Source organism: Dendropsophus ebraccatus, chromosome 8, assembly GCF_027789765.1.
Source record: "Dendropsophus ebraccatus isolate aDenEbr1 chromosome 8, aDenEbr1.pat, whole genome shotgun sequence".
Lineage (NCBI taxonomy): Eukaryota > Metazoa > Chordata > Amphibia > Anura > Hylidae > Dendropsophus > Dendropsophus ebraccatus.
In genome coordinates, this window is record NC_091461.1 from 20,486,362 (window position 1) to 20,499,736 (window position 13,375).

A 13,375-nucleotide genomic window follows, 5' to 3' on the forward strand; every position below is an offset into this window, starting at 1 on the left:
AAGCTGGAAGAAGCCACGACTGTACATGGTGTATTGTATATGGCCAGGTCATCTCAGCAAGAACAGGTGAAGTATACAGTATTTGTGGATCTCATGTACTTGATGAGATAGAGCACATGCAATTCTCAACTGTGCAAGATACTACCGCATCAAAACCACAATGTGTGAATGCAGTGGTAATGTCAAGTTCTAGGCACAAGTGGGAAGCCAAACTTTAAAGTGACTCTGTACCCACAATCTGCCCCCCCCCCAAACCAGTTGTACATTCAGATAGCTGCTTTTAATCCAAGATCTGTCCTTGCAGCCCTGTGTAAATTGGCATGGCCTAGAATACCCATGTCCTAGGATTGCGACACCCCTCCATCCCTCCTCCGCACCCTCTTCATCATTAGAACAATTTCTCCTATTCATCACCTGTGACAAGTGATGAACAGGCAAAATCCTGCCCGGGGGGCATTCCTGATGATGAGGAGGGACAGAGGGGTTTTGAATTTCTAGGGAATACACACTCTAGGCCACACCAATTTGACACAGGGCTGCAAGTTAAAAAGTTTTTTTTTAGGACAATAACTGCATCACCTGCCGAACGGACCACAGGACAGATCGGCACAAGCAGTACAAGCGGTTTGGGGAGGCAGATTGTGGGTACAGAGTCACTTTAAGTAGTGACAGAATTACCCATAAAACACAATGGCCCACCAACCCACACATTATGATCTGCATGATAGAACTCTATTATATTGTATTGTATTGTACTCACATGTTGCACTTTTTATTCTTCCATTGTCCTTGTTACATAAGAAGAGCTGAGAAGAGAATTTTATTTAGTAGCACATGAACAAATTGGCTAAACGCGGTCCATATGCTGTTAATTCCCCATGGAACAGTTTGATTCATTGTGTTCTTATGAAGCACAGCTGATGCTCTGGCGTTACTCAGAGTCGACTGTTTTCTGATGAACACCGGGGATATCAAAGGGAATCTGTCAGATTTATGCTGCCTGAACCACGGGCAGCTTCAAATCCCATTGGGCTTCTTCATCACTGACAACTAAGTTTTACTCTGAAACTCTTAAAATTTTTTAAACTGAGCTGCAACAGTGGGCAGTGTGCAGTGAGGGGTCTCCCTGACATCCCCCCATGCATGGCTCGGCTTGATTGTCAGGTCTCTCCCTTAAAAGGTGTATTCATGTTTTAGAAAATTGGATTTAAATATAGCAATCATCCCAAGATATATAACTTGCTAATATAGTGGTACCACTACTAGTACTGGCTACAGTGGCTATTGCATAAAGCCCCTGGGAACTTACCCAGAATAGAGCTGAAGGACCTTCAGGAACCTCAGTGATGTCACAGGCATGTGATTAGTCTGTACTAAAATATGTCTGTGTGTCTATCTGTGTGTGTGTGTGTATGTATGTATGTATGTAGCAGAGGTGTGTATGTGTGTGGGTATGTTTATGTAGCAGGGTTGGGTATGTATGAGCAGAAATGAAGGTGTATTGTGCATGTTGCAGAGCTCTGTGTTTTGATGTAGCAGAGCTGGGTGTGTATGATGTAGTAAAACTGCTTGTGTATTGTGCATGCTGCAGAGCTGTGTGTGTGTGTGTTTTGATGCAGCAGAGCTGGGTGTATATGATGTAGCAGACCTGGGTATGTATTGTGCATGCTGTAGAGCTGTGTGTGTGAGGGTATAATGTACTGTCATGGAGAGTGTTAAAGCTTCCCTGTCACCCCTTCACTGCCCTTAGACCACCAGGGAAATTTAATTAGCATGATTCGTGCCCCCCCCCCCCCACCCCCGTTTTCATTTGTCTAAACCAGGGGTGCATCTAATAGTCAGGTGCGTCTTATGAAGCAATAAAGCAGAAAATACGGTGTGTGTGTGTGTATATATATATATAATTTTTCTTATTTTTGTGCTATGTAATAGATACATTGGAGTTTGTCATTTATGTGTTACTGTATATTAATTTTTTGAAAATGAAGCTCAATTCCTGCCCCTGCCAGAATATATATTTTTTTATTTTGATGTTTTGTTTTTTTTTGGTTTTTTTTTTAAACATTTAGGATAGTTAATTTCTAGGATTAGATCATACACTTCACAGACTGAGAACAGTTTTTAACAAGATGAGCACATCTGAAGATGCCTTGATGGCCCTTGAGTTATTTCAGGTATATTGCTCCGCTCAGTAGCTCTCGGCCTTTGATATAAGTAAATGACATTGGAACAAAAAGTCTACTTGTACCTTATTAACCGACTGAAATATTAAACATTGTTCCAGCAAAGGATCATAGTTCACAATTATCTCTACAAAGTTCTATGCTAATCTGGGAAACGGCAGACACCGGCTCGTCTCTGGTGTGTAAAATCCACGAGGTCCTGTTTTTGTGATACGGCAGCCCTAGATGGGTAATGATGTTCGTCGTCTTAACTTAGAGAACACTGTATATTTTAAATAAAATGACTTGTTAATATGCGGAACAAGCCAGCGCATGTACTAAGGGTCATGATCCCTCAAACCTTCTCCTAAATAATAAGGACTTATCTTACACAGTGCTGTGAAGAGTTTCTGCCTCCCGCTCCTGCTCTCCATCTTTGTTCTCTTGTTCCAATTGAGGTTTTCATTAAGTATTCCTTCTAGATACGATATAAAATATATGGGCTGGGAGAGAAGTATGGGGAAGAGGATAGAAAATGTATGTATTAAAATCTAAAAGGAGAAAATCTCATGGGAACATTTTAACGTGGTCAAGTACTAAGACAAGGTCACTTATAGGGGATTTTACACCAAGCAAATAAAAATGTCCATAGATCGGTAACTCCAATGTTAGGGCATTTACCAAAGTCTGCTTATTCTATTTCTTCTAGTCACAGAGTTATTGGCATTCTTCTGGTTTGTTTTGGCGGCCATTTTTACCATAAATTATCTTCTCAGGAGCTAATGGTAAACTGTCATCCTGCCACCATGTTCTGCAACAAAGTGCTAGTTCTAATATAAGTTACTATTAAAAAAAAATGTGGCTGCTATTCCTAGTTCTGAAAAAAACGGCTTCCACAACTGTCCCCGGGATACTAGTTCTCCTTAAAGGGGTACTCTGGCGCTGATAAAAAAAAAAGATCAATCAATCATAAACTTAGTTTTTACACTTACCATCCCCCCCTGAGTCTGTCTCCGTTTAAATTTCACACTGTTTGCCGGTTCCCGAAGCTCCAGTTTGTGTCTTCATTTTTTCTTCACTTCCTGGTTTGGGCTTTCCCATGATGCACTTTGTCTCCTGTGATTTCTAACTGACTCTGTAAAACTGTTAGATGTCTTACAGCTTGCTCAGCCAATCAGAGCCAAGCAACCTAAGTCATGTGACAAAGGGAGGCTGGCCTAACAGGGCTTAGATCGGTTTCCCTCTTGATGATGTCATTGTCACAAAATGGCTTACTGGAGTTTACTTCACTTTCTGATGGGGGGTTGAGGGGGAAAACGATAGGGAAGGGGAGCAGATAGGTGATTGAAGCATATTACATAGTTATATAACTTTGTAATGTGTTTCAATAACTGGGAAAAAGCTTTTCGCTGGAGTACCCCTTTAAGGAGGCCACCATGAAGACGTGTGGAGACTTGAAGGCCATTCTTGCTCCACTGGGATTTCTGCTAAGTAAGGATATGCAAATTAGCTCTCACACCACCTGGCAAAGTGGTGTCCCTTCTGCCTTACTGGTGTAAGAGCTATTTCCATAGCCTTTCTTCCCGGAATTCCCAGTGGAGCACGAATGGCCTTTAAGTCTCTACACTTCTTTATGGCAGACTCTTTTTAAGTTGAACTACTGTAGTATACCTTTGACCCACGTCGATAGGCCTCTCACTAGCTGGCCAACACCCTGCTTTGCACTGAAGAGGTGCAACTACCCCCAAACAGCTGTCTGCAGATGGTCAGTCTTTCCTTATGACGAGATTTTTGGCTTGGCATACATTCCAAGTCAATGTTCTTAGGTTCCTAGATGGAGTAAAACACTGGCTTGAATGGACACCACTTTGCCTAAGTGATTTGAGAGCTATTTTGCATATCCCACAACTGGCTAAGAATACCAATATCTGTTACCCATGTTTTTTTTTCTGGCTTGCAAAGTAACTTTCTTATTTAATAATGTAATAATCTTCAAGTTTTTGTACCACTTGTGGAACTTGTACTACTGATGACAATTACACAGCTCCTGTCTCCCCAACTGTATATTTATGGTCTCTCAGCTTGTTTAGGAGAAAATAAAGATGAGGATAATTACACTGTCCTCCCAGTAGACAGAGATGATACTGGCTCTAGTTGCCCATGTGATGCTGTGCTGACAAATCAGGAAATTTATAGCAGCTTTGAAAGGGAGAGAATGAAGTTTGAAATCTGAATGTCAAGATAGTGGCTGATCACATGACCCAGATGCAGCAATGAAATGTGTGGATAGAGCAGAGCTGGGATGAAACAGATAGCACTGCAGTAATAGTGGTGATGAGTGTGAATTACATGGGAAAAACAAAACTTTAAAACTTTAAAGGGTTGTATCATAAATACAGCCCATGTCCATAAAATTTATTAGGGTATAAAAGGGTCTTTATGCTCATAAACAACAGAATTAGGCTATACTTGTATTACATGGGCAACCATTCTGGCTGCCATATGATACTTAATTTCCCCAGGGCTATAAATTGTATAGGTTCTGTACATTGTATAGGTTCTGTATATTGTATATGTTCTGTACATATCTAGTGTGATATTACTGCTATAAAAGTTACACATAGATATCAGAGAACATGTTGTCTGCCTGTAGTCACCATGTGTCACACACAGTTGGCACACATGGCTTCTGTGTGACTATAATGGCTTTATAAATGTCACCACTTGCTTTGGCAGTCACTATTCATCACTGCTACAGAAATTAATGGGCGCAGGCCTCGGCTTGCAGCTTATTTGCAGTGATGTATTATAGCAGGAGTATTTTTGGACAATCCGTTATGGTGTTTGACTGTGAGGCAGCCTCGGCTTTCTGGCTCACTGGTGCAGGCATCCACATTACTTACATTAATTAACCTACACTTGGGGTGAAGAACTTTTTGTCAGTTATAAAGTGCAAGTCACCCATGTACTAGGTCGCCCATGCATGCGGCTTTCTTCATCTTACAATATCTTTATATTCAGTTTTGTCAGCAAAAAAAAAAAAAGGTTTTATGTAAGAATGGAGATTACACAAGAGATGGGCCAAAGAAAAATGTAGAAAAGGGAAGACTTATACATGGCACGATAATCCCGAGGAAGCAAGCGCTGACCTGTCAATTCAGCGATCACTTCCCCATCATTCCCGAGAGCAGGGAGCAGCAGGAGGGGCCGCCCAAATGATCCTTAGATCGTTCAGGTGGCCCATTGAAGTTAGCTGTGGTCTGCTACCACCGCTCCTATTGCAGAGAACTGTATCCAACTTCTTTAACACCAAGAAAGCATTACCCAGACCCTAAGTTAGGGTTGACTCGGGTCCCTAACCCTACTAACCTTAAAGTGAATGTACCATCAGGTAAACCACTGCACTTTTTTTTTTACCTTTTTTTACGTGGATCTGAGACAGCACGGAGAGAATTGCCTCCCTGTTCCCACGCTTGGTGACTGTCTTTTGGGGAGCACCGTCCCACCCCTAGAACCGCCATCGACCCTGACAACAAGGACATAACATTCCCTAGAATTAATTGAATGCACCAGGCGTGCATGGCCACTGCTCAAATGTGTTTGGGTGCTACCGAACATTTTCAAGTTTGGCTCAAAAATGTTTGGCAGCCCCATAGAGAATGAATGGAGTGCTGGTCACACATGTGCGTTATGCTGTATTCATTCCGGGGACAATTACGTCCCTGTCCCAATTCTCTCTCAGCAGTCTGCCCATGACTGATCAGCTTGTTATCCCCATCCTACAAAAAAAAGTTTGAATTTCCCTTTAAGCAGTGTCCCAATGTAACCCTGGCCTGCGTCTTTCTGTTTTATGGCATCACGTTGGTTTTAGGGAATAAGGTGGCCAGGTTGTAGAGTAAATGGGAAATATGTGTAGACTCTAAAATCATCTCGAATTGAAATGTAAAAGCGCTAACTGCAGATGCTGCATTTATAATGTTGTTCTAATAGCTGAAATGTCGTTCACGTTGAGGGAAAAAAAAAACAAAACTTGAAGTGAGAGTTTGTAGAGATGAAGTTCCGCTACACAGAACACATATAATGGGTATAAAGTAATTGGAAAAATCTTTACAACACCTTGCTGGGGAAACGACGTCCAAAAAAAAAAGCCTCTTCTTCCCCTGTCACAATGGCGCCGCATTCACCGGGTAAATTAAAGCCTGTTCTGCAGAAGGCGAGGATTGTGCAGGTGAAATGTGTATCTTGCGGGGTTTTTTAACGTCTTTTTACTGTAATTAATTCGGCCTCAGCTGCTTTATAACACGTGCAGCTTTACAGTAAAAGCTGCTTCATTGCAATACCGCCATATAGTGCCAATCCCTTTACAACAGTCATGGGCTGGAAAAAAGCTCTACAGTGTTGTTGAACTTCATCTCCCATGATGCTGTGCAGAGCTTGGTACTGTAATCAGACACCCACCTCTGCCACCCTACATGGCAGGCCAGTTGTGAGTCACTTTACGAACAGGTGGATTAACCTATAAACATGAAATGGCAATCTTTATCCTACCCTCTGGTAACCACATCACATCACCACATTTTGTCCTTGTTTCCTTTCCTCTCCATCCTCTCACTTGTTCTAAAACTGCTCGTCGGCTTCTCCGTTTCATTTTGCTTATTGGGTTATTTTGAGAGCTTTTTAGTATTTCATTTGCTCTTTGTCACCTCCCCCCTTAATCTCCTTCTGGAACTGCTGACAAAGCTGGCATTAAAATGTGCTGCATTTCTGTTTTGGGAAAAAAAAAAGTTTTAGCGTGGAGCGGTGAGGCGGGCACGCCGGGCATTGTGATAATGAGGGTCATTCTGTGTCTGCAGCCTCCGCACTGCGCGCGCACAGCCGGCAGTTTCTTCTGAATTTGTGCAAAATGGGATTTATAGACGATAGTTAGAATAGTTCTGCAGTAATTTCACTGGTTGGTATGCAGGTAGACATTACCAGGAATAGTAACTAAATGAACTAGAGCTGTTAAGAGATTGGTTCTCCTAATTCTTCCTTTAAAGTTGTTAAGCAATTTTTTCTTTCTTTTAGAAGTGATTAAGCTAAGATAAAAACGAAAAAAATTATACTCACCTGCCTGATTCCTCAGCGCTCTGCCCAGTCCCTACTGTTCAACCCTTCCTGGTCTCCGCTCTCATACAAGGGCCCACACATCCAATGAGTGGTCAGCAGTGACCTGCTTAGTCAATGATTGGCTGATCAGGCACTTGCTTGTGTCGAGACAGAGACTAGAAGATAGTGAGCAGTAGGGACTGGGCATCTCCTGAATTGCAGTGGGGGTGCGAGGGAAGGGGGGCGGTGGATTGGTGGTTGTGCAGGTGAGTACAGTATCTTCTTTCTGTCTTTTCTGTCAGGCCTCTTATCTGAGAAATAGGGGGAGAAATGCTGAGCTCTGCGATTTATAGTTTTCTATCATTTTTAGATCTATAAATTCATGGAAAAAGCTGTAACTTTTGTCAGGTGTTACAGAAAACCTGCAAGTCTTGCAGTTTGTATACAAGGACAACTTTCAATTACATAGCTTTAATAGACAAGGCCTATTAATTCTGCTTCTCTTACAAATTTGTAGAGGGAGTCCTGCTTCCCCACCCACTCATAGAGAAAGCCTGTGAGTCCTGCTTCCCCACCCACTCATAGAGAGAGCCTGTAAGTCCTGCTTCCCCACCCACTCATAGAGAAAGCCTGTGAGTCCTGCTTCCCCACCCACTCATAGAGAAAGCCTGTGAGTCCTGCTTCCCCTCCCACTCATAGAGAGAGCCTGTAAGTCCTGCTCCCCACCCATTAATAGAGAAAGCCTGTGAGTCCTGCTCCCCACTTACTCATAGGGAAAGCCTGTGAGTCCTGCTCACCTTGCCAACTCATAGAGAAAGCCTGTGAGTCCTGCTCCCCTTGCCAACTCATAGAGAAAGCATTGCTAGTACAACCCATTCATAGAAAACCTTTTGAGTCATGCTTGATGAAAAAGTGGAAAGATATATAAACCCCATTGTGGCATCTATAGACGGAGGTGATGTAAGAAATTTCCAAACATGACTATAAGATATCCAACAAGGCTAACGTGTTATGTCCCTGTCACTAGGACGTTTGTATTTCACAATGTGGCACGGGGACAGAACGGGGACGTGATTAACTCCTGACAAATAAGTCAGCACTCCGGCAATTACAGGGCTGACAACTTTGACCCACGGTTGAGCGGTTCTTTACAGTTCAGCCCAACAAAGAAAACATTGATTTTCTTTCTGACAACCTTTTTTGTGTTAGTCTCTGAGATCTCCCCAGTGGATTATAATAAACTCTAGTTAATGTGGTCAAAGCAGTCGAGTTATCCGAGCGGTTAGTGCGAGTAATAAAAAGCCAAAGTAACAATGCAGCATTTCTAGCGCAAACTCACAATGGAAACGTTAACTCTGCATCCAACATTAAACCTTTATTACAAGTCTATAAAACGTATTCGCTCCACAACAATAAATTTACACATTAGTGAAAAAGTTTCCCTTGAATCCAGTATGGTTCAGTGTTCACAGTATATGGACTAGAACCATCCAACCCTGGCTCCTATTCTAGGAAATTCAATGAATTCTAAACAAAAAAGATTGCCAAAGCTATTAGACAGGTGGTGTTTTTCAGCTAACAAGTCCTGTATCTTCACATTTTAAGGGTATAGCTTCAGAGATTGTAGGTGGGGTGTATAGATCCCTATCATCACGTTTTGGCATAACTGTGCCCGCACATGGTGACCAATAGCTGCTGGAGTTGCTGCCAGATCACAGGATGTGACCGGCATGGAGTAGAAGGTTTGGACCATCTTCTACTCTGGGGACAAATCCTTCAAGTTCAACTTGCTGATCTCTTGTTTCCTGACGGATTGCAATAACTGGGCCCAAAATCTGCTGATGCAACTGAAAATATCAGAAAGTGATGGGAACTCGACGAAAATGGAACCGAGACAGGAGGGGGAGAATGCATGGATGCAATAAAGACTCCCAAGTCCCTGAATTATGCCACTTTTGCATCAAAAAAGTGTAGCACAGTATACAGCGAAGTATACTCAATCCCCACCACTAAACTGTAGCACTAGGACACTGGTTAGACTGTATTATACTGGTATCATACTGTAGATGATTTGTTTTGCTTTGACACTAGTCAGAAAAAAATATGTATTCAAGTTTTGTACACTAGTGAGTATAGTACTGTCAGTAAAAAAGTGTAGCACAGTATACAGAAGTTCATACCCAGTTACCACCCATTATCGCTCTATGCCACTGGTTAGTGTGGTGTCCCACGAGGGGTGTTGCGTATATATACACCCTTCACAAAGGTCTGTACTTATTGTGTTATTATGGTGATGAAAGTAGTACTAAAGTTTGCCACTAGATGTCGCTATATTATGTATGTGTATATGGACAGTGCACAGCTGAATGATTGCAAAGGGTTATTGTTTCTGTGTGTCACCAGAATCTGTATACCAGTAGGAGTTCTGCTTTCTTCTTTCCTATCATCTCCCTCCTTTCTTCTTCTATTGCACTCTTTCACCCACTCACAGCGCACCTTACATGCTGGGGAGGAAGTAAGTCACATGGGTGGAGGAGGAGCTAGGTCTTTTTCGTGCTGGACATTGTAGAGGAAGGACACAAGCCAGGTAGCTCTCCACAATGATCCTGTCTGGGCTCTGGCCCTCTGCCAGGTCCCCATACCCCAAAGTTAGTCTTAGCTAGTACCCCGCATGGGAAGGACGCAAGACAGCACGTCTCTGACAACTTCTTTACTAGTAACACTCCAAAGCACTATGCACTGTTAAAGCCTCTTAGGAGAGGACTAGCCAGAGACAACCTCAACCCACGCCATAGACAAGGAGGAGTCACAGAGCAGGACAGTATCCACAACAGAGCCAAAGAGCTAGGAACTGATCTGGACAGTGCAAAGTTGCAGTAGCCTATGAACTCTGTCTCGCAGCGCGGGTGTCAGCAGGGAACCCTCAGCATTCCGCTCATCCCAGGTAACAAGGTCTGGGGCCTGTGTCACCCATTTGGAAGGTTCAGCCGAGTCTAGTGGACATAAGGTGGTGTGAAGACTGAAGTCAAAGGTCAATACACGGGCACACGTGGTCTTCTTCTTCTTATTATTATTATTATTATTATTGTTACAAGTATTCTACTTCATCCTCCTACATCCCAGCAGAGCAGAGTACTACATGGGTTGAGACTCTCACGGCATCCTCCTCTCAGCTACTCAGCCTCTCGTATCACTCAGTACAACTCAACCAACACGACTATATGCTACACTGCACTTCTACTACAGATCTGGTTGTTCTATTGTCAAGTGTTTATTTGGAACGTTGTCAAGTGTGTCTCAGAGACTTTATCTAAAGGAACCACACACCGCAACCTTGGGACACTTCCCCTTTCTGTGGGTGGCGGGTCCTTTCATCCGGGAGGGTCACTATACCACTCTGGCCATCCGTGACATAACCCCAAGGGACCCAGTAGCAACCCGGCAAGACACTGACCACAGGGGAAAAGGGTACAACCGGCCTTGTAAAATAAAAGCAGGCGTGCCATCACACCTGTGTGCCCACCAGGCACTGGCGTCACATGACAACATCCCAAAATACGGCTGTATCTTAGCCAACCACCACAGAAGCGGCATCACACTTCAACACCTAGCAAGTGACCGGCCACTCCTCCGACCAACACCACTGGGGGTACACCACATTGGCAGATTATTATTATTATTTTTCTTTTTTTGCTTTTTTCTAGTCCTAAAAAGGACTTCACTATAGTTGTAGAATGTGGATGTCACTGACAACTGCGATCACCTATATACCACTATACTATTCCTTCCAATATTGGTATTTTGTATGGAATTAGCCGTTCTGTCCAACTCACTTAACACTACTACTACTAGTCCTGCACTGTGGCATCACTATTCATATGATGTTGCTCTATTTTGGTCTTTACCCGTGTAGTGTAACATCTTTATTAGTGTTGAGTGAGCAATAAAGTGCTTGACGTGAGTAGCAAACCCCGATGAATTTGGAAAGGAGACTCAAGCAATAAAGTAAATGTCTACCCCACTCAGTAGAGTTGACGATACCTGGCTACCCCTCTCCCTCCCCCGCCCCCAACAAAACACAGTCTGGCCTCCAGGTGGTTATTGTACTTACACCCCCAGTCTTCTCTTTTCACAATCGCCACTTGGCCAATCAGAGCCAGTCCAAGATGGCGGCCACACATTTTAATACACGTTAATTGCAGCCCCCTCCACTTAGCCAAATGATGGCCCCGGCGCTGTCTGAGTCAGCGATTGGATAAGCGAGCTGTCACTCTTGTCTGCAGAAACGGTCAGCGGGGGACATCAGAGAAATGTAGGTGGATACAGGGGGAACACGGACAGGTAATTATTGATGAGCGAACTTGCTGATCCACCCTAAAGCCGCTAAACGCCTGCAACTGTTTAATGTGGTCCGTATAAGGTTCAGTTCAAACGCATCCTAACTTTGCTTTAAAGTTCTGCAAACCTGCTCAACTGAACTTTTAAAAAGTTTGCTCATCTCTACTGTTTAGTATTCTAGTGGTGTATGTATCCTGAGTTTGTAACATAGCTGTGAAATGATTTCTTTGCATTGTATAAGTTTTTAATGTTGTTTTTTTTTTTTTTTTTTTTTTTCAAATCAGCTGGTGCCAGAAAGTGCCAGAGATTTGTAATTTACTTCTATTAAAAAATCTTGTTTTTGAATGTTGTATGCAGGAAATGGTGTATTCTTTCCAGTTTGAGGGTGGGTTCACACTACAGAACCCGAGCAGAGAATTTCCTACGGATTCTGTAGCTTGTACCTGTTCACGGCCGTGCACCTTTCCGCTGGCTCCATAGACACCATTCTATGGGGGGGGCGATTGCACATTCCGCCAAAAGAATTGACACATCAATTCTTTTGGCGGAATGCGGAATCCACCCATGCATAGAATGGTGTCTATGGCATAGACGGAGAGGCACGCGGTCGAGAACAGGTACGAGCTACGGAATCCGTCAAAAGTTCCATAGTGTGAACCTACCCTAACACAGTGCTCTCTGCAGCCACCTCTGTCCATGTCAGGAACTGTCCAGAGCAGTAGCAAATCCCCATAGAAAACCTCTCCTGCTCTCCAGACTGGAAAGAATCCACCATGTCCCTGCAGGACATACAGCAGCTGATAAGTACTGGAAGACTTCAGATTTTTTTTTTTAAATTTAAGTAAATAACAAATCTTTAGCCCTTTTTGGCATGATTTGATTGGAAAGAAAACATTGTTTTGGTGAACAACCTCTTTAAATTGCATATAATGGGGGTTGTGGGGGAGTCTAGGAGGATATACTTCTAAAAAGAAATATTGGAAATGGGTAGAGTTGACTTTTTGTCACCTACACTAATCCATCAGGTAAGAACTACATCTTAAAGTGTGATACATATTAGCTTAAAATAATTAGAATCTTAACCAAATCCTAATGATTTCTGATCTTTACAGGCTTTGAAGTGTTAGCACTGACCTATTTTCTGTGTTTATAGCGCAAGGAAGTTGTGTGGCGTCTTGTAGATGTTTAGGAAAACAAGAATGCCCTAGTTTACAGGATTAAGGGGTACAATGTCGATTGGCTCTAATAAGTGTGATTGCCCATATCTACAGCTGACATTGACGCTAATGGTGAGAATGAGTATGGCCGCTACTTCCCTACTAAGAAACCTTCCCTGGAGGAGATTTTGATAAATTTCCAAGCTTCCTACTTTGTCTTAACACAAAGCTACAAACTTTCTTGCATTATGGCAATGAATGAGCCTGAGGCCTAATGTAACAACATCCTACAATATCCCTTCGCCTTTTAAGCATGATACGGCACCTTATCCATGATCCTTATTAGGGGAATCCCAGGTCTGGTGCCCTTCTGTAAGATATTTATTAGCAGCACTGAGAGAGCACTGAGTTAGACTGGATACAAACACCACTTCCTACAGGACATACAGCAGCTGATAAGTACTGGAAGACTTAAGACTTTTAAATAGAAGTAAATTATAAATCTATATAACTTTCTGAAGCCAGTTGATTTGAAAGAAAAAAAAAGGCAGCCGGAGTACTTTAACATATGGCCAATGCCTGCTAGAAAGTGCAGCTTAGTGGCCCCTTCAAATAGCCGATCCTCTGGGT

At 42.8% G+C, this 13,375-nt stretch overlaps 1 protein-coding gene across 5 annotated transcripts in view; it reads left to right on the top strand.

Moving 5' to 3' along the window:
* The window catches only part of ZMAT4 (zinc finger matrin-type 4), a 333,551-nt gene that overhangs the window by 111,925 nt on the left and 208,251 nt on the right, over positions 1–13,375 (top strand). The gene's annotated exons all lie outside the window — the stretch shown is intronic.